General features: G+C 39.5%; 2 long non-coding RNA genes across 2 annotated transcripts; one reads left to right on the top strand and one right to left on the bottom strand.

Annotated features, from left to right (window-relative positions):
• Positions 1-934: 934 nt before the first annotated feature.
• Positions 935-2,250, top strand: LOC135764828 (uncharacterized). Its single transcript, XR_010540295.2, has 5 exons — positions 935-1,092; positions 1,189-1,346; positions 1,617-1,691; positions 1,807-1,965; positions 2,122-2,250. It is a non-coding gene; the product is annotated as an uncharacterized lncRNA (long non-coding RNA).
• A 304-nt stretch (positions 2,251-2,554) lies between these two features.
• On the bottom strand, positions 2,555-3,851 carry LOC135764829 (uncharacterized). Its single transcript, XR_010540296.2, has 3 exons — positions 3,677-3,851; positions 3,333-3,580; positions 2,555-2,674 (listed from the first exon to the last, which is right to left on the bottom strand). It is a non-coding gene; the product is annotated as an uncharacterized lncRNA (long non-coding RNA).
• Between the last annotated feature and the right edge of the window lie 23,434 nt (positions 3,852-27,285).

Raw genomic sequence — 27,285 nt, 5'->3', positions numbered from 1 at the left:
TTTGATATCTTATACCTTCCCCCATACTCCCCCTTCCTGAATCCAATAAAAGAGGTTTTTTTCAGCATGGCGTGGAAGGTATATGACCTACCTGTGGCCCTATTACCGTGTGCCCTTCATTCAGTCCATGAAGGAGGCCTGTGATCATATATAAGAAGCAGCTTCTGTGCAGGGGTGGATTCGTCACATGAGGCGATTCTTCCAAAGGTGCCTTCCCAATAAAGACATAGCCTGTGATGTGGATGAAATCTTATGGCCTGATGCAGCCAGACTGAGAGATGATGAGTAGTTACAGTATACTTGTTGCTTTTACAGTAGTTTTTCTTCATAGTCAAAGTGTATGTACTTCATGCATTATTTTTTTATTTCTCTATAGATGTTATTTGTTTTAATGATTACTGTTGGTTGATTACTGATTATGGTAAGAAATACTGTAAGTATTGAAATAAATACTTGAAATAATCAGTCTGCAGCATCAGTGTTGTGCAGTGCTTGGTAAGTTTATAGGCATATTTGGTACTTTCTCCCCTTATCTCAAACTAATCATGAAGATTGTTTTCGGTTTGTCACAATTTTTTAAAATCTAAATGATCCCTTACATAACAATGTCTGGACAAAAATCTAGCACATGCTATTGTACAGTGGCCCTGAGGTGCAATTTTATTTACAAGATTTAAAACAAATTTACAAGTTTTTTAACAAATTTACAAGTTTTTTAACAAATTTACAAGTTTTTTTTAACAAATGTACAAGTTTTTTTTTTAACAAATTTACAATTTTTTAAATAAATGTACAAGTTTTTCAACAAATTTACATGTGTTTAAACAAATTTACAATGAGCGAACAAAATTACATGTTGTAAAACAAATTTACGTTTATTACGGAAAGGGTAGGTACAATACGCTGACGTCACGCATCCGGGGCTCCGGTCACGTGGGAAGAAACCCGGAAGTATCGCCGTGAATCACATGAGAGTTGCAAATGCGATGTTGTGTATTAGGCTGTACATCATATTAACGTAAAGAGAGTGATAATATATATCCTTTCATCTATTCCCGAGTGACTCAAAGGGATATTGGACCTTATTTTCAGGTAAGTGAAATAGCTTTAGTTAGCTAACGCTAGCTTTCCAAGTTGCACACGTTTCGGATGGCAGTTATCAAAATAATTCACTGACTTTCTCATTAGATTACAGACAACACGAGAGGGTGCTCCAAACTTTTTAATCAGGACTGCATTGTTTGTTCGCTCCCGGGGTTACATAGACTGAAACGGGGAAGCGTGACGAGTTTGTTTACATGGTGCTGTAAACTCCAACCCAGGAGGACACTTCAGAGGAATCAAGGGTGCGTTAACTTGTTCGATGATATAATCTGAATAATCTTTAAAAGATTAAGATTTTATGTAATGAGACGATTTGTTAAAATTACCAAAATTTATACTATGAATTATATTTTCATTTAATCCTCTCTAAATGTGATAGTAGGCTACTGTAATGTTTTATCATATTACAAATACTCGAATGGTGCCTAAGCAAACTGACATTTATGTCAGATAGATAGATAGATAGATAGATAGATAGCCAAGACTGAAATCATGATTTTGTTAATTTCCAGTGTCTGTGATGTTGAAACACTAAAGGAAGAAGAGGAGGACCACTATTTGTTTCCTGATCAGAACACAAGAGAAGAGTGAGAAAAAAATTAAGCAATTCATTGATGAAAATTAAAACATGTAAATAAATCTTATGACCTCCTTGATATTTCTTTTTTTACATGCAATTTTCTCCTCTTTCTCAATACACAGATCTAACAGTGGTTTGGGGGCATTGCAAGACCATGATTACCTGGAAACATCTCCTATTATGGAAGAGCACAACATCATGCTCGCAACATTTGTGTCCTGGATCAGTTTTTCTTGTTTCTCTGCTGTATGAGGCAGGGGCTTCTTTCCGCAGATTTAGCTGTAAGGTTTAAAGGTCCAGTTTTTCCTGATCCCATTTTTTAAACTTTAGTTAGTGTGTAATGTTGCTGTTAGAGCATAAATAATACCTGTAAATTATAAAGCTCAAAATTCAATGCCAAGCGATATATTTTCTTTAATAGAATTTCCCTTTTAAAGCATACAGCAAACGGACGGTTTGGACTACAGCCCTCTACTTCCCGATTGAATGACATCCAAAGAAGAGTTTTTTTTTTACTAACTCTCACCCACAGGAATACGTCAGTCGCAAGCAAAGCTCAAATGGCTCTGCTAAGTTAAGTTGCTGTTAAATCACAACACACTAAACAAACTACTACACAATCAAAACTTGATATATATTTCTGAAGGAGGGACTTCATAGAACAAGGAAGAAATCAGCCCGATTTTAGGACAGTGAAAACAGTGCTATAGAGATAAGTAATTATGTGAAAAATACTGTGTTTTTTTACACACAAAACATGAACACACGCTATATTGCACACCATAAACACAATCATAGTTTAAAAACACAGGAAAAACAGGACTTTTAATCTGTCCAAGGCAACAGTCAGTCGAATATGCATAACATGGGCTAATGTCCAAACATCTTTTCACTTCACAAGAGGTGCAAAGTTTGGACTCTCATTCTCACGGCACCCATTCACTGCAGAGGATCCAATTGTAAGCAATGTAATGCTGAATTTCTCCAAATCTGTTCCAATGAATAAGCAAATGCATCTATATATTGGGTGAAAAATTCCTTTAATCCCAAAAACAGACTTTTTTCATTTAAATGTTTTTACTTTGCTTTACTATTACAATTTGTACAGTAAATAGAAAATATACATTGGAAAATAATTTATAAACAGTGGTGTGAAAAAGTGTTAGCCCCATCCAGATTTCTCATGTTATTGCATATTTATGTCACACTTTTATGTTTCAGATTATCAAACAAATTTAAATATTAGTCAAAGAAGATAACACAAGTGAACACATCATGCAGTTTTTAAATGAAGGCTTTTATTATTAAGGGAAAAAAAATCTAAACTACATGGCCCTGTGTAAAAAAGTGTATTAGTACCCATTGGCTTTTAATGTAAATATGATTGGTTCTAAAAATGTACATATATTTTTTTTTCATACTTCATTTATAAATAAAACTATATTTTGAACAATGAGTGAAATGCAGTTTCTTTAATGTAAAATAGTTGTTCTAATAATGTACAGTTATTTACTTAACACGTCTCTAATGTGTGCGTTACATGTTTGTTAGAAGTGTGTGTGTGTGTGTGTGTGTGTTGTTCCTGGCTTTATAAGCTGTTGGGCAGCCGTTAGTTAAAAAAAACAAGTCCAACTTAATTTTTACTGACTTCCATTTGTCTCCATCAAAGTAAATGCGTTCCAGGTGGATTCGGAAGTCAGTTCTGGTTTTGACAAAAAAAATCACACCATGTTATCCCTGTGATTCCTCTGAAGTGTCCTCCTGTAGTTGGAGTTTACAGCACCATGTAAACAAACTCGTCACGCTTCCCCTTTTCAGTCTATGTAACCCCGGGAGCGAACAAACAATGCAGTCCTGATTAAAAAGTTTGGAGCACCCTCTCGTGTTGTCTGTAATCTAATGAGAAAGTCAGTGAATTATTTTGATAACTGCCATCCGAAACGTGTGCAACTTGGAAAGCTAGCGTTAGCTAACTAAAGCTATTTCACTTACCTGAAAATAAGGTCCAATATCCCTTTGAGTCACTCGGGAATAGATGAAAGGATATATATTATCACTCTCTTTACGTTAATATGATGTACAGCCTAATACACAACATCGCATTTGCAACTCTCATGTGATTCACGGCGATACTTCCGGGTTTCTTCCCACGTGACCGGAGTCTCGGATGCGTGACGTCAGCGTATTGTACCTACCCTTTCCGTAATAAACGTAAATTTGTTTTACAACATGTAATTTTGTTCGCTCATTGTAAATTTGTTTAAACACTTGTAAATTTGTTGAAAAACTTGTACATTTATTTAAAAAATTTTAAATTTGTTAAAAAAACTTGTCATTTTGTTTGCTCATTGTAAATTTGTTTAAAAAACTTGTAAATTTATTCACTCATTGTAAATTTGTTTAAACACTTGTTAATTTGTTAAACTTGTAAATGTGTTCACTCATTGTAAATTTGTTGAAAAACTTGTACATTTATTTAAAAAGTTGTAAATTTGTTAAAAAAAAACTTGTAAATTTGTTAAAAAACTTGTAAATTTGTTTTAAATCTTGTAAATAAAATTGCACCTCAGGGCCACCGTACTATTGCCTAAAAGTATTTTTTTACAAATGTGTTTTTTATTTATCACAGCAGTGTGAAACTGGCTGCAATAGTGTCTGATCATTGAGGACTGTGTTGGTTAAAATGAAAACTAATAGCATTTTCACAAATATGTGTATATGTTTTGACTGAAGTGTGTATGTTTTGACTGAAATGTGTCATTTTGCAAACAATCTAGGAATTATGCAAATTGAGTGTGGTGTTTGGATAACTGTGATTATATTTTGAAAAAAAACCTGGTTTTCAAAATTGCGTGTAAACAATTGAAAAAAACTGTAACAAACATGCTTTTATATTAAGAGAAAACAAAAAAGTTTTTAAATTGTAGACGATTTTAAGATGCTGTACGTAACGTTTCTACTTAAACGAATCCCTTTTCAATTGCCTGTGTGCGAAATGGGTTGTAATCTCACATTAAAATTATCCACTTTGCAGGTTTGGCTATTACCTCTGAAAAAAATATTATAATTTTTGGGAAATTATAATTGGGAAAGTACCGGGTCGGATTTGGCGCGAAATCCAGTGACGTCACCCGCATGCGCATTCCCGAGCCTCTCGCCTCGTCTACTGTCTATGCGCTCAACAGGGACGACACGGTCTGATAACAGACTGAAACGACCTGCTCCCAGCACAACACAGACTCCAACACAAACTCCACATATTGTGAAGAAAAATGTTATCTGCTGAAGCTCGTAAGGCCAAACGTGAATCGGATCAACTTCGGATTTAAAAAAAACACGGATTAACACTGGCAGGGCATTTGAATTATGGAGAAACCTCCGCATTGTTTTGGGTATAAAAACGGATCCGGAGTTGGCTTTCATTCTTTTGGGCAGGTAAGCTAACATTACTACAAAGCATGTAAAATATATTTCGATTATGTGCTTTAGTTTTGTAGATGTTGTTTCGGTTTGCTAGCCTTCGCTTTAGTGTGTGTTCGCCCAGCCGTCGTCGATCGATGACGTAAAACTGCGGACGCGTTTGTTTGCGTGCGTCCGCTTTTTAAAAGTCTTTAAACTTGTACAGTCTGACATTGATGGAAACTGAGATTATACAGTGTGACATGGACTTAACTACGATATTGATCGCACAGTGTGGCAAGCATCAAGCCTAAATTACTATTTAAAATAGCACAGTGTATACCAGGGTTTAATGTTATACTGAAATTGTTCAGTGTAGTTCACTAACCGTTTTCGTTATCTTACCGTAAATGTACCTACGTAACACCACATTACATAGGCTAAATGCAGTCAATTAAACGTTGCAGTGGGAGTTTAACTGAGTTTCCAGCATGTTGTGTGATGCTTTCTCCGGTGTGTTACATCTCAGTCTGGTCGTCGCTTATGAGTTCGAGCATGCGCTTGTAAACTTATTGGTTGCAATCTGAAACATCACCGCTAGAGGCTGCTGTAAACTACATACAGCGCCTTTAAATTGAATTAAGTCACACATATTGCATGAAAAAGCAAAGCAGCTGACCACACAGTTCTTGGAGACCAAAACAACTACAAAGAAAATGTTAAAATATCATGGAAGGATCAAGCTACTTGCTTTGTTAAGATAAAAGAGAAATTGCATGCAAGAAGCTTACCATAAAAGAACTGTGGACTTTCATTGTGCCCAACCCCACTGTAGGGACAGGGATTCAAACTTAGGACCTTTCGCATGGTAGATGAAGACTCTACCACTGTGCCACAGAGGTCTTGCTGCTAGGCAAAGCATAAACAGAGAGTTGATGCTTGTAACAGACAGCGTAAACAGCCATTCTTTAATCTGTGTTAAACTGAAACATTGAACTAGCTGAGAATTGGACCAAGGATATAGAACATATAGATTCATCAACCATCAAAATGCCATACAGTGATTTTTTTATTTAACCTACCTGTCAAAGCATTATATAAATACTGACTAAATGCATTTCTTGAATGTGCTTAATATTATGTCTTTAAATTTGTCTCTGACAATTGATATTCCTTGCTCAGACTTGAATAATAAATCGAGTGTTTGATTGCTTTTCCTGGGAAAGTGTTTACCCGCAGGGGAGGGACGACGCGCTGCTCAGAGAATCTGATGCTGAAGCAGCCGCAGTGTCTCTAGCTTTTCTGTTAAGTAAAATAATTGTTCTTCAAGCACAAAAAAGTACTTGTATTATGACAAATATTTTGGTAAAGACACGCCAAGTTCTATATAGTCAAACAATGTTGTAGATAGAAACAAGAACCTAATCATTATACTTTCTCAAAGCACACTGTAATTCAACTTAAAGTGTACCTCCCATAATGGCATGTGCAAAAGCTGCACTACTTTACAACTTATTTTTAGTGCACAAAGTTACTCTGCCTGCATTTGAAGAAAGCATGAAATAAGTACAATTATGGGGTATTTTCATAGTACATAGATGTGTTAATGTATTTGCAGTATACTTAGCATTAAATAAATGCATTTAAAATATATTTTAGTATATTTATTTTTTACTAGGGGCAGTAAGTGTGTTGTCCCAGAATCAACACTAATGTGTTGTTTTTAACACATTCGTTCTAAGAGTGCAGTATCCTAATTAATCTGTCAATAAAATCACTCTTTGCTCTTGACTAAGGAACTGTAATACTTCATACGAATGCGTGTATATTTAATTCATACTGTAAAGACAGAAGTGTTTTATTTTCGTTACTTTTATTAGACAAAACCTTTTTAAAGGCATATTAAATTTCACTTTGCAGAATAAATATTTGTTGTGCTTATTTATTTGATTATCTACTAAAACATTACAGCAAGTACATTAACAAAGGCAATGTCTGTGCTATTACTGTTAGGAATTTGGTCAGGTCAGCTCAGTCATGAACCATGGCTGTGTGTTTGTTGTTTGTGGAGCACATGGTCTTTGTTTGACATGTGTTTGGTGTCTCGTTTGTTACTCCGCCCCCTCGTTGACCTTAATTCATTCACTCATCACCACACCTGTTCCCAATGATTAAACACCATTTTTATTCTCCTCATGTTTCCCTTTGTCTCTGTCAGACCGTGTTGTTCTCTTGTTCTAGCATTGCTGATCTTTAAGTCTAGTCTTCCTGTCTTATTGTTTGTTCAGGTTTATCTTTTGTTGATACTTTGATTTGGTTTAAGTTTAGTTTTTGTCCTTTGTTCTAGACTCCTTTAGTGGTGGGCAGAGCGAGGCTTCGTGAAACACTGAAACAGTTGAATCAATTGTGTCGTATGTTTCGAGGCTTCGAAACATCAATCCGAAACCACCTCCACAGTGACACCTAGCGGTCGTTTGCATGTCTTTACATGAAGCAGCCTTGACAAGATTTTAGACGAGCACTGACAAATTGTATCCCACATGTTGTTTGATTGACACACAAGTGATAGAATGGGAGAGTGGATAGTGCTCTCGACTCTCATGCGTAGATTTTAGGATCGAACCTGGGAAATGCATGCGCTACGTCATCATAATAAAATAGTTTTTGTTGTTGTTTTAACATCTGTTTGACAACTACATGAGCTTTTAGGCTCACAATTGTCGATAACTATAGGCTATTCGGGTCTATTTAATGAAAAAAAAAATAGAATAGAGATATACCAAATAAATAATAAGAGATTCATAAAATATATCAAGCCATAATATGCCACATTGTTTACATATAAAGATCTTTATTCAAATATATAAATTGTTCTGTGTTGATAAACTCAGCCAGCTACTTTTTTACATATAATTTCTCCAGGCTTTGAAAACATTCTCACACAAGGGACACTTGTTGCTGGAATGCATTTTTTGTAAGTAGCCTAAGTGTTACATACCTATGAGGAAAAATTACTTCTTTTCAGTAATTTATAGTATTTGATCTTGCCAAAAACGCATCTATGAGGTATTGTCAGTTTTGTTTCCTACCATGTCAGTTTAAGATTCGAAGCAGATTCGAAAGCTACGCCACCTTTCGAAATACTTGTGAAATGCACCGCTTGGTGTTTCGAATCACTTCATCACGTGACATGGGTGTTTCGAATCACATTTCGGAGCAGTGTTTCGAAACATTTACGCTTCGGGATCTCGACACAGTGTCGAAACGTCAGTTTCGCGGGAGCCATCCCTAGACTCCTTGCCTTTTTGTTTTTTTGCTGTTTTTTTCTTTCTTTTGTTCTTTTAGTTTGCCCACCAGTCTCATCCTCTCTCCTGCCTCTTTAGTCCAGTCGAGCCTCCCTGCCTCTTCAGTCCAGCCAGGCTTCTCTACCTCTACTCTTCAGCCCAGCCTCTCTGCCTTTTCACCTCAACGCTCGCCACCCGGGTCGGATACATGGTTCTCTGCTGACGCTGCCATACACTGGGGTTCCAGTTGGCCTTGTAGTCAGCACTGACTTTGTCTCCCAGAGCCTATCAGCTATCTACTCCATCTCTGCTGGCATTGTCGTACACTGGGGTTCCAGTTGGCCTTGTAGTCAGCTCTGAGGATCTGGGTTCTCCACCGGTCATCTGCCTGGTTGTTTCTGCCTATCCATCCAATCCTGGGCTGAGCTTTAAGAGACTTTTCATTGTTTTCCAACTTAATAATAAATTTGTGTTTTACCTGCAATTGAGTCTCTCTCTTGTTCCTGACAGTACGGTCTGACCAACATGGACTCAGCAGGTCAAGATCAGATTCGCCAAGCTCTCGCCCAGCAAGGTGCACTCTTAGGACAACAGACCACCCAGCTCGATGCTGCTCTACGAGAGGTAGTCCAACTCTCTTCCGGGGTGGTGGAGCTCAACATTCGGATCGAGGAGATCCAACGGGGCGCTGCTGCTAGTCCTGCATCCACGGAATCATCTGCTGTTTCTCGTCACGAGCCTGAACCCCATGCCAACAACCCGCCCGTTTATGATGGGGATCCTAATTCCTGTCGGGCATTTTTGTCTCAGTGCTCCTTAGTATTTGCTTTGCAACCTCGTCGCTACCCCACAGAGAGATCGAAGGTAGCTTATGAACTAACACTAGTGTCTGGCCGAGCTCGTGAGTGGGGAACTTCAGTTTGGGACTCTGAAGCCTCCTTTTGTAACTCTTTTGAGGGTTTTCGCTCTGAAATGATAAAACTGTTCGATCGCTCTAACAGAGGAGAGGAAGCAGCATCTCGTTTGACACGTCTGTCTCAGGGGCCTCGTTCTGTGACCGAGTATTCCATTACTTTCAAAACTTTGGCAGCCTCTTGTGAATGGAATGAGGCCGCTCTTCGTTCTCGTTACCTGGAGGGGCTGGCTGAATTCATCCAGGATGAGATCATGGGACTGGAGTTACCCAGCAGTCTGGATTCTATTATGGCCCTTGCACTGCGTGTTGAGACTCGTCTCTGTCGGCGTGAACACTGTCGCCGCCTCCATTCGTTTCAGATGGAGGTTGAGGATACCTCTCTGGTACCTGCGGTTTCACCAGCTACTTCCTCGCCGACAGCTCCTGAGCCCATGCAGGTGGGGCGACTTCGTCTAACTCCCCAGCAAAGACAAGACCGTTTGACTCGGGGGTTATGCCTGTACTGTGGGAAGGCTGGCCACATTGCTATTAGATGTCCAGTAAAAGCCCGGGTCCACCCGTAATTCAGGGAGTACTGGTGGGCCGTCTTCCTTCTTTTCCCTGTTCTCGGACTCATTTGGACGTTTCTCTCTTCTTTAAGGAGTCCAACCATCAAGTTCTGGCTCTGCTGGATTCCGGGGTGGAAGGAAACTTCATTGATTATGCCATAACTAAGCAGTGGGGTATACCCTTACTCCCCCTCTCATCACCTGTTCATGCCTGGTCCCTGGAGGGTCGTCTAATTTCTGTTATCACTCACTGCACTCCCCGGGTAGGTCTAGTTGTGTCGGGCAATCATCGTGAGGAAATTGAGTTGCTAGTGATGAAATCACCTCATGCCCCCATTATTTTGGGGCATCCCTGGATGAAGCAGCACAATCCTCACGTTGATTGGTCAGGCAATTCTATTTTGGCTTGGAGTCCGTCTTGCCATGGTTCATGTCTGGGTGCTGCCTCTTCTTCTGTGTCTTGTTCTTCTGTGTTTCAGGTAGAGGCTGCCGACGTATCTGGGGTGCCGGGGGAGTATTTGGATCTTCGTCTGGTTTTCTCCAAGTCTCGAGCCACATCTCTTCCTCCTCATCGGCCGTATGACTGTGCCATCAATCTCCTCCCAGGCACTTCTCCGCCTAAGGGTCGTTTATTTTCCCTGTCTGGTCCTGAAAGAGAGGCTATAGAGAAATACATTCAAGAATCTCTCAAAGCTGGTCTCATCCATCCCTCCTCATCTCCGGCGGGTGCAGGTTTCTTCTTCGTGAAGAAGAAGGATGGCTCCCTGCGGCCTTGCATTGATTATCGAGGTTTGAACGACATTACAGTTAAGAACAGGTACCCCCTACCTCTTATGTCTTCTGCCTTTGAACTCTTGCAGGGAGCACAGGTCTTCACCAAATTAGACCTCCGCAATGCTTATCATCTGGTTCGGATCCGGGAGGGAGATGAGTGGAAGACAGCTTTCAACACCCCTACGCGACATTTTGAATACCTGGTCCTTCCCTTCGGGCTTACTAATGCCCCCGCTGTCTTCCAGGCTCTGGTGAACAATGTGTTGAGAGACATGATCAATCAGTTTGTCTTTGTGTACCTGGATGATATTTTGATTTTTTCCCCATCTAAGCAGGTACACACTCAACATGTCCGCAGAGTCCTTCAACGGCTGCTGGAGAACCAGCTCTTTGTCAAGGCGGAGAAGTGTGAATTCCACAAAGAGTCAGTTTCGTTCCTGGGCCATATCATTGCGGTGGGAGAGATTAGACCCGATCCTGCTAAGGTAAGGGCCGTTGCCGAGTGGCCAGTCCCCGACTCTAGAAAGGCTCTGCAGCGATTCCTTGGCTTCGCCAACTTCTACCGGCGATTTATCAGGAACTTTGGTCAGGTAGCTGCACCCCTTACAGCACTCACCTCCTCTAAGGTTCAGTTTAAGTGGAATGATAGAGCTCAGGAGGCCTTTGATAAGCTTAAGTCCCGTTTTGTCACTGCTCCTGTGCTTTCTGTTCCAGATCCTGACCTCCAGTTCATTGTTGAGGTGGATGCTTCCAATGTCGGGGTAGGCGCGGTCTTATCTCAGCGTTCACCCAAAGATGGGAAGGTGCATCCGTGTGCCTTTTTCTCCCACCGGCTCAGCCCAGCCGAACGCAACTATGACATAGGGAATCGGGAGTTGTTGGCGGTCAGGTTGGCATTGGGTGAGTGGCGCCACTGGTTGGAGGGAGCAGTACAACCCTTCCTGGTCTGGACGGATCATAAGAATTTGGAATACATCCGTTCAGCCAGGAGGGTTAGTTCGCGGCAGGCCCGCTGGGCACTCTTCTTTGGCCGGTTTAACTTTTCCCTCTTGTATCGGTCAGGTCCCAAGAATGTTAAGCCTGATGCGCTCTCTCGTTTGTTCGAGCCTCCTGAGGGGGAGAGTCCGATTGAGACCATCCTCCCAGAGGGTGTGGTGGTGGGCTCTCTTTCTTGGGAGATTGAGAGGCGGGTCAGGGAGGCTGGTCGGGAGGTTGAAGTGCCGGGGGGGTGTCCAGCGGGTCAGTTATTTGTGCCGGAGGTGCTGCGACCTGATGTCCTCCGGTGGGGTCATGAGTCCAAGCTGGTCTGTCACCCAGGTGTTCGCAGAACGATGACTGCCATCCGTCAACAATTCTGGTGGCCTTCTATGCAGGTCGACGTCAGGCAGTTTGTGTTGGCTTGTTCTGTATGCACCCAGAACAAGAGTTCTAATCAGCCTCCCGTTGGTCTGCTCCAGCCCCTTTCCATTCCCTCTCGCCCATGGTCACATATTCATGGTCTTCCTGTTGACCTGGTTTCAGATAGGGGTCCCCAGTTTGTCTCACGGTTTTGGAAGGAGTTCTGTCGACAGATCGGGGCCTCTGCGAGTCTGTCGTCCGGTTTCCACCCTTAGACCAATGGGCAGTGTGAACGAGCCAACCAGGATCTCGAAAGAGTCCTTCACAGGAACCCAACGCTGCTGTTCCTTCTGCCTTTGCCTTTGTCCAGAGGTGTCGTCGCACCTGAAGAAGGGCGGAAAAGGTCCTGGCCCAGACCTCAAGACGGATCAAAGCAGCCGCTGACAGACATCGGCCCCAGCAACCCACCTATATCTGTGGTCAACGAGTATGGCTTTCCACTAAGGACTTGCCTCTCAGGGGCTCATCTCGTAAGCTAGCTCCTAAGTATATTGGGCCATACCGGATCACTAAGGTTCTCAGTCTGGTGACTGTCAAGCTCAAGCTTCCCCCTGTTCTTGGTCTGGTTCACCCTGTATTTCATGTGTCCAGGGTTAAACCTGTGTTGTCTTCCCCCCACAGTACTCCTGTCTCTGCCCCTGCTCCCCCTCCCCCACTCATGGTGGATGGCTCTTCTGCTTATACTGTACGGAGAATCCTTGCTGTGCGACGTCGTGGTAGGGGCTTTCAGTACCTGGTGGACTGGGAGGGTTACGGTCCTGAGGAGAGGCCATGGGTTCCAGGCTGTGACATCTTGGACCAGTCGTTGATCCTGGACTTCCGCCGGCATCATGGTCCTCTTTCTGGGATGTCTGGTGACGTTCCTGGGGGACGGGGTACTGTTAGGAATTTGGTCAGGTCAGCTCAGTCATGAAGCATGGCTGTGTGTTTGTTGTTTGTGGAGCACATGGTCTTTGTTTGACATGTGTTTGGTGTCTCGTTTGTTACTCCGCCCCCTCGTTGACCTTAATTCATTCACTCATCACCACACCTGTTCCCAATGATTAAACACCATTTTTATTCTCCTCATGTTTCCCTTTGTCTCTGTCAGACCGTGTTGTTCTCTTGTTCTCTTGTTCTAGCATTGCTGATCTTTAAGTCTAGTCTTCCTGTCTTATTGTTTGTTCAGGTTTATCTTTTGTTGATACTTTGATTTGGTTTAAGTGTAGTTTTTGTCCTTTGTTCTAGACTCCTTGCCTTTTTGTTTTTTTGCTGTTTTTTTCTTTCTTTTGTTCTTTTAGTTTGCCCACCAGTCTCATCCTCTCTCCTGCCTCTTCAGTCCAGTCGAGCCTCCCTGCCTCTTCAGTCCAGCCAGGCTTCTCTACCTCTACTCTTCAGCCCAGCCTCTCTGCCTCTTCACCTCAACGCTCGCCACCCGGGTCGGATACATGGTTCTCTGCTGACGCTGACGTACACTGGGGTTCCAGTTGGCCTTGTAGTCAGCACTGACTTTGTCTCCCAGAGCCTATCAGCTATCTACTCCATCTCTGCTGGCATTGTCGTACACTGGGGTTCCAGTTGGCCTTGTAGTCAGCTCTGAGGATCTGGGTTCTCCACCGGTCATCTGCCTGGTTGTTTCTGCCTATCCATCCAATCCTGGGCCGAGCTTTAAGAGACTTTTCATCAGAGGTGGGTAGTAACGAATTACATTTACTTCGTTACATGTACTTGAGTAAATTTTTTGTGTAACTAGTACTTTTAGAGTAAATTTAAGGACAGGTACTTTTACTCTTACTCAAGTACATTTCTAGTGAGAAAACTGTACTTTTACTTCGCTACATTCGGCGGCGTTACTGCGCTACTTTCAAATGGTAATAATTAATGAATATATATTTTTTAAAAAGTTTATAGCGCGTGTTCGAAAGTTTTGCGAGACAGGCTGCGTCACCCTTTAGCGCGCGCGACCGCGCGGTCACCCTTTAGCGCGCGCGCGACCGCGCGTAAATGATAGGAGAAGCAGATGAGAGCGCGTGTGCATTGTGCGAGATATCGGAGGCAGATCATGCATGGCGGCTTCAAGTTCGGTCTATGTTTTCACTCCAAGAGGTCAAAAAGAATAGTTTCATGATGCGATGCATGCTTTGTTCAATAAACGAGCTGACATCTCAGCGTACATGAATTCAAGCTCCAACCTGAAGTAAGTGTCTGTAATGTCTATTTGAACACTATTAATGGTCATTTCACACACTGTCCGAGTTCTTTTGCCATATGCACTCTTGTGCAAGCGATGACAAAATCTAGTGTAAGTTAAACCATACAAACAGTACGTTCATCTGCACATTTCCATATAATTTCCCCACAACTAAACAAAGTGAACAGCAAAATGTAAGGACGTCTTGCATTTATACACAAATCCGGACACCTCACTAATGTGTAGAAAATACATTCAAATAAAAACGGGATTGTATTTTATTTAAATCCTTTTTAAAGAATGAATGAATAAAAATAAATGAATAAAGTTTGATTTTAAAGAAACATGTATTATATATTATACTAAATGTAGAGTTGATTTGCACAAACAGATAAGTTCCATATGAAATTCTAAAATGATAATTTTTATTAAGGCCCTGTTTATGTTCAGTAATTGCACTTTAATGGCAATGAAAATAACCTATTCATATAAAAACATGATAACAAACAGACACACACATTCTTTTTTGTTTACTGTTTGCATGTTTAAAGGCAGATGCTGACAAGTTTGTGTTGTGAACATGAAAATAAATACATAGTTTACCGTCAGAAAAACATCTGTGTGTGTGTGTGTTTGAGATTTTTTCTCAAATGACACGTTATGTGATAATGTACCCATTGCAGGACTGAGATAGGCTGCTTTACTTGTATATAAGCAGAACAATGAGACTTTTAAGGAGAGGTTTGTAAAAACCCTCCAAGTAGTCTGAAATTCAGTGCTTCTGCGCTCCTTCTCTATCAGATCGGAAGTAACGAGTAACTAACTACTTGAGTAGTTTTTTCATCTAATACTTTTTTACTCTTACTCAAGTAAATAATTAGATTGATACTTTTACTTTTACTTGAGTACATTTTTGTAAAAGTACTTGTACTTTTACTTGAGTACAGATTTTGGGTACTCTACCCACCTCTGCTTTTCATTGTTTTCCAACTTAATAATAAATTTGTGTTTTACCTGCAATTGAGTCTCTCTCTTGTTCCTGACAATTACTTTATCTTTGTTTTAGTGGTTTGGAGTGATATCATAGCTGAACATTTTAAATGTGTGACCAAGTACTTGAGTAATTTTACTTGATTACTGTACTTAAGTATTATTTTTGGGGATTTTTACTTTACTTGAGTACAATTTAAAATCAGTACTTTTACTTTTACTTAATTACATTTTTTAAGAAAAAAAAGTACTTTTTACTCCTTTTTTACAGTCAAAACGTACTTATTTTTTAGAGATCACTTTATTCTATTTTCCCTTACTCTTACCAAACCAATTGAATTGTGCTGACGGCCAGTTTAATTTAAATGTTATTTATTTTCCTTGGCCGAGATACAGCGTTCCAATCCTCGAAATTCATATGGTCGTGGCTCAGGCACCTTAAGTTCGGGGTGTTTGCCCTTTGGGTCCCTTATCCTACCTGAGAGGGCCTTTTCAACGAGGCCAACCCCCGACTCTCTAACCCTTTCTGTGGCCGACTGTCTTCTGAATTTCAAACGTCTGTCGCTTTAAGTCCTAGGCATTCGCCCTTGGCGTCCCTTATCCTACCTGAGAGGGCCTTTCCAACGAGCCAACCCTGATGCTCTAACCCTTTCCCCGGCTGAGATACAGCGGTCATTCCCCTGATTTTCCCACGACCGTAGCTTGGATGACTTTGGGTCGCTTATACTCGAGGGGACTTAAGGTGCCCGAGCTACAGCCGTGGAAAAAATCGGGGAAAGGACCACCGTATTTCGGCCGGGGAAAGGGCTAGAGATTCGTGGCTGGCTTGTTGGAAAGGCCCTCTTGGGTAGGGTAAGGAACCCGAAGGGCGAACGCCCTGGACTTAAGGTGCCTGAGCTAAGGCCAAGGAAAAATCCGGGAAGGGTTGACCATATCTCGGCCCGAGAAAGGGCTAGAGACTCGCGAGTGGGCTCTTCGGATAAAGATTTTTTCGCTTCTTTGAAACCGACAACACATTAAGCCAGCAAAGAGTTGGATGGATATCTGGCCTGAGTTTCAGACACCAGGAAGTCTCTGCTCACGTTCCCTGCTATTTGCAGCCTCTCTATCAAGACTAAGACCTTGTTCACGCTGTCAGTCCAAATCTGATTTTGTTGCATGTCTGACTGGACAGACTCACTGTCCACATTGTGTATCACAACTGTTTAGATCCGATCTGTGCGTCCTGTAGGGTTTTGCCATTTTCTGGATTATCTGCACTGTTTCTATGGCAATGACGTCACACTGGCACAACAATCGTGTTTACATTTTTCGTGACGCAACAGCATGACGTAACCGAAAAGCTACAAAATATGATCAGAGTGGTCAGACTTAAATGTATTTCTGGAAATGTGATTTGAAAAGTATTTCAAACCACCTCTGGATATAGCTTGAAACAGAAAAGAAAAAAAAACAGATTTCATGTGGTTTTTAGCCGTTCACACATTCTAAATGTGGTTGGGTTCCAATCGAATATGAACCAAAAACAGATTTGGACTGACAGTGTGAACAAGAACTAACACAACTCTTTCTGCACTGGCTGTCTGTGAGATGCTTGATACTCAATTTTGAAAAAAATTCTGCTTCTGCTTTAGTTAAATTCGAGGTTTCACATGAGTAGCATGTTGCATACTGAAATTAGGTAGTTTTATAGTTTGATAATGAAATACAATTAAATACAAACAGTTGTAAAGCAGGATAAAACCCTGTATGTTGTGCATTCACTTCATGTTTTTGGAGATTAAAACAAGCTTAAACAAGAATCTCTAGTTTAAAGGGACACAAGGCAGCATTTTTATGTTAATAAATCATCTTCGTAAGTCGGTATATGGTTAAATGACTCATTACATGACGAATGAAGACTCTCTCGCCCGCCCCTACCGTCTGTAGGAAGAATACCCCACTTGCAAGTTCGCTGTATCCGACCCGGTGTCCTTCAGTCTCGTATAGTCTTAGATATAGAACGCATTTACTCCCAGACACTAGGGGGAGCTAGTAGAGAAATAATACTCAGACTTGCCTTGTGTGCCTTTAAATTTTTCCTGTTACTTTTACTTTTTTAATACTCAAGTACAATATTAATGTGGTACTTTTTACTTTTACTCAAGTATGATTCTGGCCAGATACTTTTACTTTTAATTGAGTAAAATTTACACTCAGTACTTGCACTCTAAAAAAACAAACGGTGCTATATAGCACCAAAACTGCTGCTTTGGATCGTAACCATAGAAGAACCATTTTTAGTGCCATATAGCACCGGTGAAGCACCTGTGTAGCACCTGTGTAGAACCATATGCACCGTTTGTTTTTAGAGTGTGTACTTTCACTTGAGTAACATTTTTGAGTACTTTTTACACCTCTGTGTGTGACCCCGCCTGTGAAAACCAGTCCAAAATCAAAAAATAAAATTCTGAGAAAATGAGCATCACAGTTGAGTTTCACACACTGTAAAAAAATCTTTGCTGCCTTAAAGTATTTTGTTTAATCAACTTAAATGTACAAGTAATTTTAACCTAAAATTATTTATCTTGACAAGAGATTGGTTGTTATAATTAATAAAATATAGTTTTAAAATTATATTATTATTATTATTTTTTTATTTATTTTTTTATTTAAATTTTTATTCCAGGCAGTAAACAATATGGTAAATCATATAGTGCAAAAAAACAACAAAAAAAACACGACAAAAAAGAAGAAAAAATAACAATCAAACAAATATACAATATTCAAATATACAGATATAATAATCATATTCTGCCTGAAAGGGAGTGGGAAGAAGACAACTTATTTAATCCCACCCCTACGTCACCATTTGTAATTAATATTTAGGCTTCATATTTACTGTGCTCTCAGATTGATTAAAAAAAATAAAAAAAAATAAAAAATATCACCGTGGCATTACCACAATAACAAATTAGTTTATATAACATCAATTGTTACCAACAAAATAATAAACGTACAATCCAAACCATGATTAACGGATAATATCCAACGATAATAATAGACAATATATCAACAATGATAAAAGACAATATACTAATGATGGTAAATGATACTGAGCACATGTTAACACTATAAGACACATAACACAATATAATAGAAGTAAACAATGCCAACAATGTAATGGACAATATAGCAACGATGGTAAGGAAACACTGAGCACATGTTCACACTATGAGACAGACTACAACAGCAATCTAAGGTAAAGACCCTCATCTCTATATTTTAACCAGACCCAGTGTTTATATAAGAATTTGAATTGATGAATAGTTTTGCATTGCTTTAATAGCAAGTCCAGTCTGTTCCAAAGTTTCACTCCACATACTGACACACAGTGACATTTACGTGTGGTTTGGGCTCTCGGTATGGAAACATGTCCAAAACCTCTCAAATTATGAGTTCACACTGGAGTTTTAAAAAAACGTTGTAAGTTAGGGGGTAATAATTTATTAAATGCTTTGTATAAGACCATTGCTGTATTATATTGTACAAGATCATCAATTTTTAACAACTTTGACTGCGTAAACAGATTGTGAGTATGTTCTATAAAACCAACCTTGTTAATGATCCTCACAGCTCTTTTCTGCAATATAATCAAAGGGTTTATTGTGTTCTGATAAGTATTTCCCCACACTTCAACACAATAAGTAAAATACGGTAATACCAAGGTACAATATAAAATACGGAGTGCATTTTTATCAAGATAGCGTTTTGCTTTATTTATAATTGATAGGCTTTTAGAGATTTTTGTTTTTATATATCTTACATGGGGTTTCCATGACAATTTACTATCAATTATTACTCCTAAAAATTTATTCTCATTCACTATATCAATTTGGGTACCATCAATACATATTTTCTGTTCATACATTTTTCTGCAACTCCCAAACATCATTACCTTAGTTTTATTTATGTTCAGGGATAATTTATTTGCATCCATCCACTTTTTTATTATCTTTAGTTCCCTGTTTACCGTATTTACGAGCTCATTATAATCATCATTACTATAAAATATATTTGTGTCGTCTGCAAATAAAATTAATTTAAGTACCTTTGATACGTCAAACATATCATTTATGTACACATTGAACAATTTTGGCCCCAATACTGACCCCTGGGGTACACCACAAGAAATGCCAAGAGTATCTGATAAATACTGACCCATTTTAACAAACTGTGACCTTCCAGTTAAATAACTTTTTAACCAATTTCCAGCCAGCCCCCTAATTCCATATCTTTCCATCTTTGTTAATAGAATTGAGTGATCAATAGTGTCAAAGGCTTTTTTTAGATCAATAAAAATACCAACTGCATACTTCTTTTGCTCCAATGCATTAGTGACTTCTTCAATAGCTTCAATTATTGCCATAGAGGTAGTTCTCTTTGTCCTAAAGCCATACTGACCATCATTAATTACATGATGTTTCTCGAGAAACTCTTCAATTCTAGAATTGAAGAGTTTCTCTAGAATTTTTGAGAATTGGGGCAAGAGAGAGATTGGTCTGTAATTAGTAAAAGCGTGTGCATTATCATTTTTAAAAAGTGGAATTACTTTTGCAATTTTCATTTTGCTTGGGAAACAGCCAGTCTGGAATGACAAATTACAAATATAAGTTAAGGGTTTTACAATATTCAATATAACTTTTTTAATCAATGTCATGCTGATATCATGACAGTCAGTGGAGGACTTACACAATTAAGGACACTGCAAAGACAACATGTTTGGTCATGTTAAATTACACTGTAAAACAGAAAAAAATTGCTTCCTATAGACATTTTCATCGGGCGCACGTGCGGTGACGCTATAAGCGTCTGGTCTGAACTTTACTTCTGGTTTAATGGTTTAATGGTCTGACTAGTTGCTGAAACTGAACTCCTAAACAAATACCTCGTCGAAAATAACAAATGTTTTGGGTTCCTATGTAATCTATGTGTTGTTTATTTAGCTTGTTATATAAATAAACTACTTTAAAAGGACTTTGTTGTTATTTATTCTTCACAGAGTTTACCGGAAGTTACGTGATAATCACGAAGCCGCGTGTTTATGTTGTTATTGCTGAAACCGTCTAAATCTGTGAGGCAAATCAGAAGATGCAAATAAATATTGTTTAACCTTCAAGTTAACTGAAGGAAAAAAACATTTTGATTTCCATGGAAACAAAGGCAAAAAATGGAAAAAGCAGGTTAAATTCGTTCAACCATGTAAACACAATTTGTTTATTCTAAATATGTTTTCCTAAAAACGTGTCACTGAGGAGATCCATTTACATGTATAGGTTTACGCATTTAGATAAAGCTTTTATCCAAAGCATCTTGTATGAGGTTTTTAAAAATAAATTTCAGTTTCCATTTTAAACTTTTAAAAATGTTTATTTTTGAATTGGTAGATTACACGTACTCTTCATTTACAATATTCTGCATGTCATATTAATTACATGTAACCACGTGGGCACCACATTTACTTATACAGTATAGTTCAAATTATTTTGAACCACAACCCCATAACTGTAGATAAACATTTTGTATATTAGTTATTTCAGCCCTGATCAAACACACCTGAGAAAGCTAATCAATGTCTTGAGAAATATCAGAAAATTGCAGGCAGGTGAGTTTGATCAGAGTTAGAACTAAACTTTGTAGGAAAGTGGATCTTGAGGGTTAACGTTGAGAACCTCTGCACTAAGCATTGCTAGCTCAAAACATTGCTAGTGCACATTACATTGCATTGATATATTTTAATGGCAATGTTCCAACAATATAAAGCTTGTGCAATGCAAAAGTGGAGGAATATAATCATTTTGGGCTGTTTTGCAGCCCATTGCTGTTTTTGTCCTTGCATGTTTGGTTGTAAACTTTGGATTAGGGATGCACCGATACCACTTTTTCTATTTCCGTTCTGATTCCGATACCATAATTCTGAGTATCAGAATACTACTGCCGATCCGATACTACTGCAGTGTATTTTTTTAAACAATTCAAATTGCACGTACACACACACACACACACACACACACACACACACACACACACACACACACACACACACACACACACACACACACAATGTTAAATGTGTTTAGTGCTTTCTGCTACATCTATTATAATTTTAAATGTAAAAAACAATAATTTAAAATGATTTACAAGTTACAAGAAAATTTGTAATTATTAATCATGGCAGTGTTTAGGAGAACATAGGTACGTTTGTTCAAATAGTATGCTAAAAATATTTTATTAATTGTGCAAAACTGTCACAGTAAAAAGCTTTAGTGTGCAGATGGTTATGTTGGGAATTATGCGCTTGACCGGGCCTTTTAAGCACATCCCCGGTGCAGAATTGATGCACCTAAATATATAGTGCATAAAAATGTTTATGGTGCTTTTATAATATTTTCTCCTTTTAATAGCTTGTCAGTAACAACCACGGGTAACGCACAGTATAGGAATTGGATCTGTCCTGTTAGTCCGATATCCGATCCAGCCAAAAAACCCAGATCAGCCCTGATACTGATCCAGAATATCAGATTGGTGCATCCCTACTTTGGATTGATTGGGTAGTGATTATATATTTTTTCCTCTGCAACAATGTGGGTAGATAATGTGCTTCAGTCTGTTTATTTAAATTTTTAAATAATGTTTTTGTCAATTTCCAACTGGCAGAGAGTAGTTCTATATTGTACTTCATTCCATAATTGTAACTATATACAGACTACCGCGTTTTCTCATCAGTTGCTGTTGTATTTCTGGGTGATTGCTACGGTGCCCTTTGTGGTTGTTACCAGGATAACACAAACCAGATGCAGGCAGATGTAAAAAAAAATGTTTATTAAAATAACAGCCAAGTAAATAAGTATTATTGTTCAGGTATGCAGATGAAGACCTCGGAGGTAAGTTTCCACACATGTCTCATTATAGGGAATGGGTGACAGCTGGCGGTAATCAGTATTGGGTGATTGGGATTGTTGCGGGTGAGTTGGGGTGATTCCGTGAAAGTACCCCCCTTTGCGGTCCACTTCTGAGGACTGGCGATGAGGTGGGTGCCCTCTACTGTGTGGAGCAGGTTTTTCAGGATGAGCGTTGTGGTAGGTGGGCAGTCTGGATCTCGTGAAACCCATGATTCACCAGATTCTCTAGTAACCAACCTCGAAGCCTGAAGTCAAGAATGTTAGCACAGTGTAGATTCCTCCATCATCCTCCACTGAAGGAAAGGGTGGTACTTCACTATCACTAGGCTCCATGGGAGAATGAGATACAGGTGAGTGATGTGGCTTAAAATGGGAAACATGAAAAACTGGGTGAATAAGGTAGTGGGCTGGAAGTTCAAGTTAGAACGTTACTGGATTGATCTTGATGATTTTAAAAGGACCAATGCATGGGATTTAGCTTTTTGCATAGGTGAAGTAGTCTGGTGTTTTGGTAGATAACCATACCTTCTGTCCAGGGTGTGATGTATGTCTGAATGTTACTTGTGTCTTTGTATTGCTCTTTGTAGGTGGTGATGAACTGAGTCCCAGACCCTTTCACTCTCCTGGTAAGTGACAGAGGGGACGTCAAACGGCTCACCTGACCAAGGAAACATGGGTGGCTGGTAACAGAGTATGCCCTGAAATGGGAAAAGACCAGTTACTTGTTGACCGATGGAGTTTTGTGCGTACTTTGCTCTTGGGAGGAACTGGTTCCAGGAGTTCTGGTGGTTGTGGCAGAAGGTTTGGAGGAAACAACAATCTCTTGGATCTTACTATCTGTATGTCCATTAGAGTGATAGCCTGAGGAGAGACTTATGGTCACATCTAGGAGTTTAAAAGAATGATTCCCATTCTCAAGAGATGAATTAAGGTCCTCTATTAGAGAGAATATCTTTTGGAATCCCAAAGTTTCTAAAGACATAGGTGAACAGCAGTTCTGCAGTTCTTCATGGCAGTGGACAATCCTTTGAGAGGGATAAGATGACCAGAAATGATCAACAACCACTAAAATACAGGCATTACCTCTGGATGGTAGATCAGTGACAAAATCCACTCCTAGATGTGACCTGGGATGATTGGGTATAGGCAGAGGGAGGAGTTTGCCAGATGGTAGATGGGGAGGGGTATTGGAGATGGCACATTCCTGACATCCATTCACGAACCTTCTGATGTCAATGGCCATAATGTTATTGGACATGGCCACCAGAAATTTTAGGAGTGAAAGAAATTGATTGGCCCCGGGGTGATACGTGCCAACAGAGGTGTGAGCTTTAGTGGAATATGGTGATCTGGTGGAACAAAAAGATGATCAGGAGGATAAACCGTCAAAGTATTTTCCGAAATAGCCTGGATGAAACCTTCTTATTCCATTTTGATAGGACTTAGGAAGACTAGAGAATCTAAGATGGGTTCAGACTGTTTATTGTCTTCGTCTGGGAAGTGGAAATAGGAGAGGGCATCAACCTTTCCATTCTTAGAACCAGGAGATAAGAAATGGTCAAATTAAACCTTATGACGAATAGATCTCATTAAGCTAGCTTTCAATTTTGGTGCCTATTGGACCAAGAAAAGACAGAATGCGACTTTAGGGCGCATTTGTATGGAAGACAACAACTCCCACAATGCACCACAATGCACAGCTCTGCAAGCCACTCCCACAAATCCAGAACACCACCTACTAGGCTAGCTCTAGGGGCTAGCCATCACATTCATTTCACAAAAAACTTCTAGTGAAGAGGTAGTAGGCGAATTCATTAGTGAATGTGTCCATAGGCGCACAGCAAGAGTACAGGCACCACCAGTCCCTCCTGATGATATCATTCATCGGCACAACCCTACTTCATGCATGAAATTCTGGAATATGGAGCAGGCGTTGACTAGACCATAAGGCATTAGGCAATATTTGAAGTGGCCGGTAGGGGTCACAAAAGCTGTTTTCCATTTGTTCCCCTCATGTATCTGAATCAGGTTATAGGCACTGTGGAGGTCCAGATTAGTGAAGATCCTGGCTCCTCACAGCTGCTCTAGGGGTGCTGGCACAAAAAGGGAGACACACGCTGAGGGAGACACACGCTGTTAGTTTGAAAAAACCCCTTTGCAAAAATGTCTGAGGATAACATGTCAGCCGCGTCCCTGTAGTTGCTGAATAATGCTGAATAAAGTCGTACATTTTTATATTTATATTTTTTAGATTTTTGGACCAAAATGTATTTGGAGAACAACGTGGATGTGTGTGTGTGTGTTAGCCGGTTGGTGTGACAAAGCGGACGTGTGCACCCGCACCGCCTCAGCGGGGTAAACTGAGAAAATATGTGTGTATGAATGCTGTGCTAACCGACAGAGACGGGCCGCTCTGTCACAAATACAAGAAATTTAGAAGAAAATCTTGAACTTTAGTCAACAACATATACTGTGGTTTCAGGTTATGGTTTAAGTTAATTGTAAGTATATCCAACACATGTCCTCATGTCATTTCATACCTATTTGGATGTTAAATGGACTGCATTTATATAGCGTTTTTAACAGACTTATGTCCATCCAAAGCACTTTCCAAGTTGCCTCACATTTACCCATTCACTCATTCATTCATAAACAGATGGCGGTGTCAGACATGCAAGGTGCCATCCAGCTCATTGGGAGCAGCTGGGTTTATGTGTTTTGGGGTTATGTGTCACCTCGACACTTGGTCAGGTGGAGCCAGGGATTGAACCACCAACCTTCCGATTTGTAGACAACCTACATAAACCATGTCGGTGTGTCTTTCTGTACGATTTGCTTTCGCCCCTACTTAAATGGTATATAAAAGTTTCATAATATACATTGTAAAAAATAAATTATTTAAGTTAAATTTTCTAAGTTTCAGGGATATAATTAAATATTTGGTGTTACCAATTGAAGTTATTTTGTAAAGTTTTTTTAAGTAGAGCAGTTTTTATTTTGTACAGTAGGTAAATAAAATGCCATAAAATGTAAATAAAATGAACAATAGCACTGGAAGAAATTGTGAAGTATCTACAAGATTGCAGTCACACCATTACATGAAAGTGATATTACAGTTTTTCTCCATTGGTTTGGCTCATTTCTTGAAACAGAAATTACATTCTCAAAACAACATGGACAAACCTCCAAACCACTTGGCAAGTGTTCACAACAGAATTGAATTTCTCATTCATTTCATCAAATTGCAAATATCTAAGTACATGTCTCAATAGCTCAGTACATCTTTGCAACTGATTAAGTACAGGTAGCCTTCATTTAGCACAATTTCCAAGTGAATAGATCTTGTTGATCTAAACTGATTGGTTGATTCTCAGTCTAATGGTTGTTCACTCCAAAATGTGTCAGCGTCATTTCATTGTATAAGTCATCACATGCACAATAGTCTGTTCAATTGGCAAAATTAGTCAAGAAAATAATACCATGAATAACATATATGAATGCTTTGAACATTTGATAAATTTATTACAGCAATTGACAGTCAGGTAAAACTAAAACTTGACTAACAAAGTAGGAGTTTACGCTTTTGTAGAGATGGCATTGTAAGGAAACGAGGCCCCTCACATCCTCGTGTTTGTGGATGAAGCTGCCTTCAACCTGGCCAAGGGATGAAGAGGTGGCCATAAAATTATTGCCCACCGGGCCAAGGTGGATGTCCGAGGCCAGTGAGGGGGCAATATTACTATGTTTGATGCCATATCTGAGAATGGTGTGGCCACTCACATCCCCAGTCTTGGCCCATACTATACACAGATGCTCCTCATCTTCTTGGACCGCCTTCATTTTGATTTGATCCCTCAAAATGAGAAAGGTCTTGTCGGGCCTCACCTACCACAATATGTCATCGTGGGACAATGTGAATTTCTACAGTGGCCTGCTAATCAGGGACTGGTTCACTACTCATCCAAGGATGGTCATGGTGTTCCTACCACCTTACTCTCCTTTCCTCAATCCTATTGAGTTTTTCTCCTCTAGGAGGTGGAGATATATGAGCATAGGGCTCAAAATCAAAGGTCCCTGCTCCATGATGAACGCTGCGTGTTAGGATATTACAGGAGATCAGTGTAGGGGATGGTTGCGACAGGCACGCCGTTTTGTTCACTCGTTGCATCGCAAGGGAGAATACAGTTTTTCTCAGTCGCTTTGGTGCATTTTTCACATCACTATTTACATTTGCACAACAGTTAGTTCAACCTCCAAAACATTTAGTCATTTGTGCACATCATAGTAGCAGTTTCTCATTCTTTCAAACAAATTGCAAATGCTTTTGGACATGCATCAATTGCTTTCATACAATTCTCTGCTGTTTTATAACATTATCATTTGCTTATGTCATGTCAGTCAAAATTAACTATACTTGTTAATGCTGAATAGTCATTCCATATAAAACTAATAGTCCTCATTGCATTGCTTGAGTCATTACATACAAAATTGTTGAACTAGTTGTCAAAATCATTTTTTTTAAATCATTTTCCCCCCAAACATGTCTCCTAAATTGAGCATTTTTTGAAATTATGTGGCCAGACAGAGATGAATGTCTGGATGTGCATGAATGATTGCAGTACTATGTTGTATGTTCAGTTCCAATATGTACTGCAATATTGTTTACAGTTGTGCACAGCTCTATCCAAAGGGAGTTTCTGTTTGTTGTAAATAAGGGTGTTTTTTTCTTTTGCACAATCCTGTGAACAAATTAGAATCGCAAAGAACATGCAGTAAAAATGTGAAACGTACATACAGTATTCAGTGTCTTATACCCAGTTACATCACTAAATACAGTAATGTCTAACTGTACTGTATTTTTCAAATTGCTGTGCAAATAGTATATAGTGCTGTCTTGAGTATTTTCAGGTAGTGTCAACAAGATCTGATTTTTTTTTGCAATGGAAAACATTTATAATAATAATAATAATAATAATAATAATAAGTTTATTTTATATAGCGCCTTTCTCAAACCCAAGGTCGCTTTACATTGAAATAGAAACACACAGTCAGATAAACATTACACATGAAACAAAGAAATTGAATACAACTAACAAAACAACAAACATTTAGTTAACATACTATGAAATGTGTGGAGAGAAGTGTTCGTTAAACAGAAATGTCTTGAGATGGGTTTTAAAG

This window comes from Paramisgurnus dabryanus, chromosome 2 (genome assembly GCF_030506205.2).
Source record: "Paramisgurnus dabryanus chromosome 2, PD_genome_1.1, whole genome shotgun sequence".
NCBI classification, from domain to species: domain Eukaryota; kingdom Metazoa; phylum Chordata; class Actinopteri; order Cypriniformes; family Cobitidae; genus Paramisgurnus; species Paramisgurnus dabryanus.
This window is presented reverse-complemented; position numbering and strand designations above follow the sequence as displayed.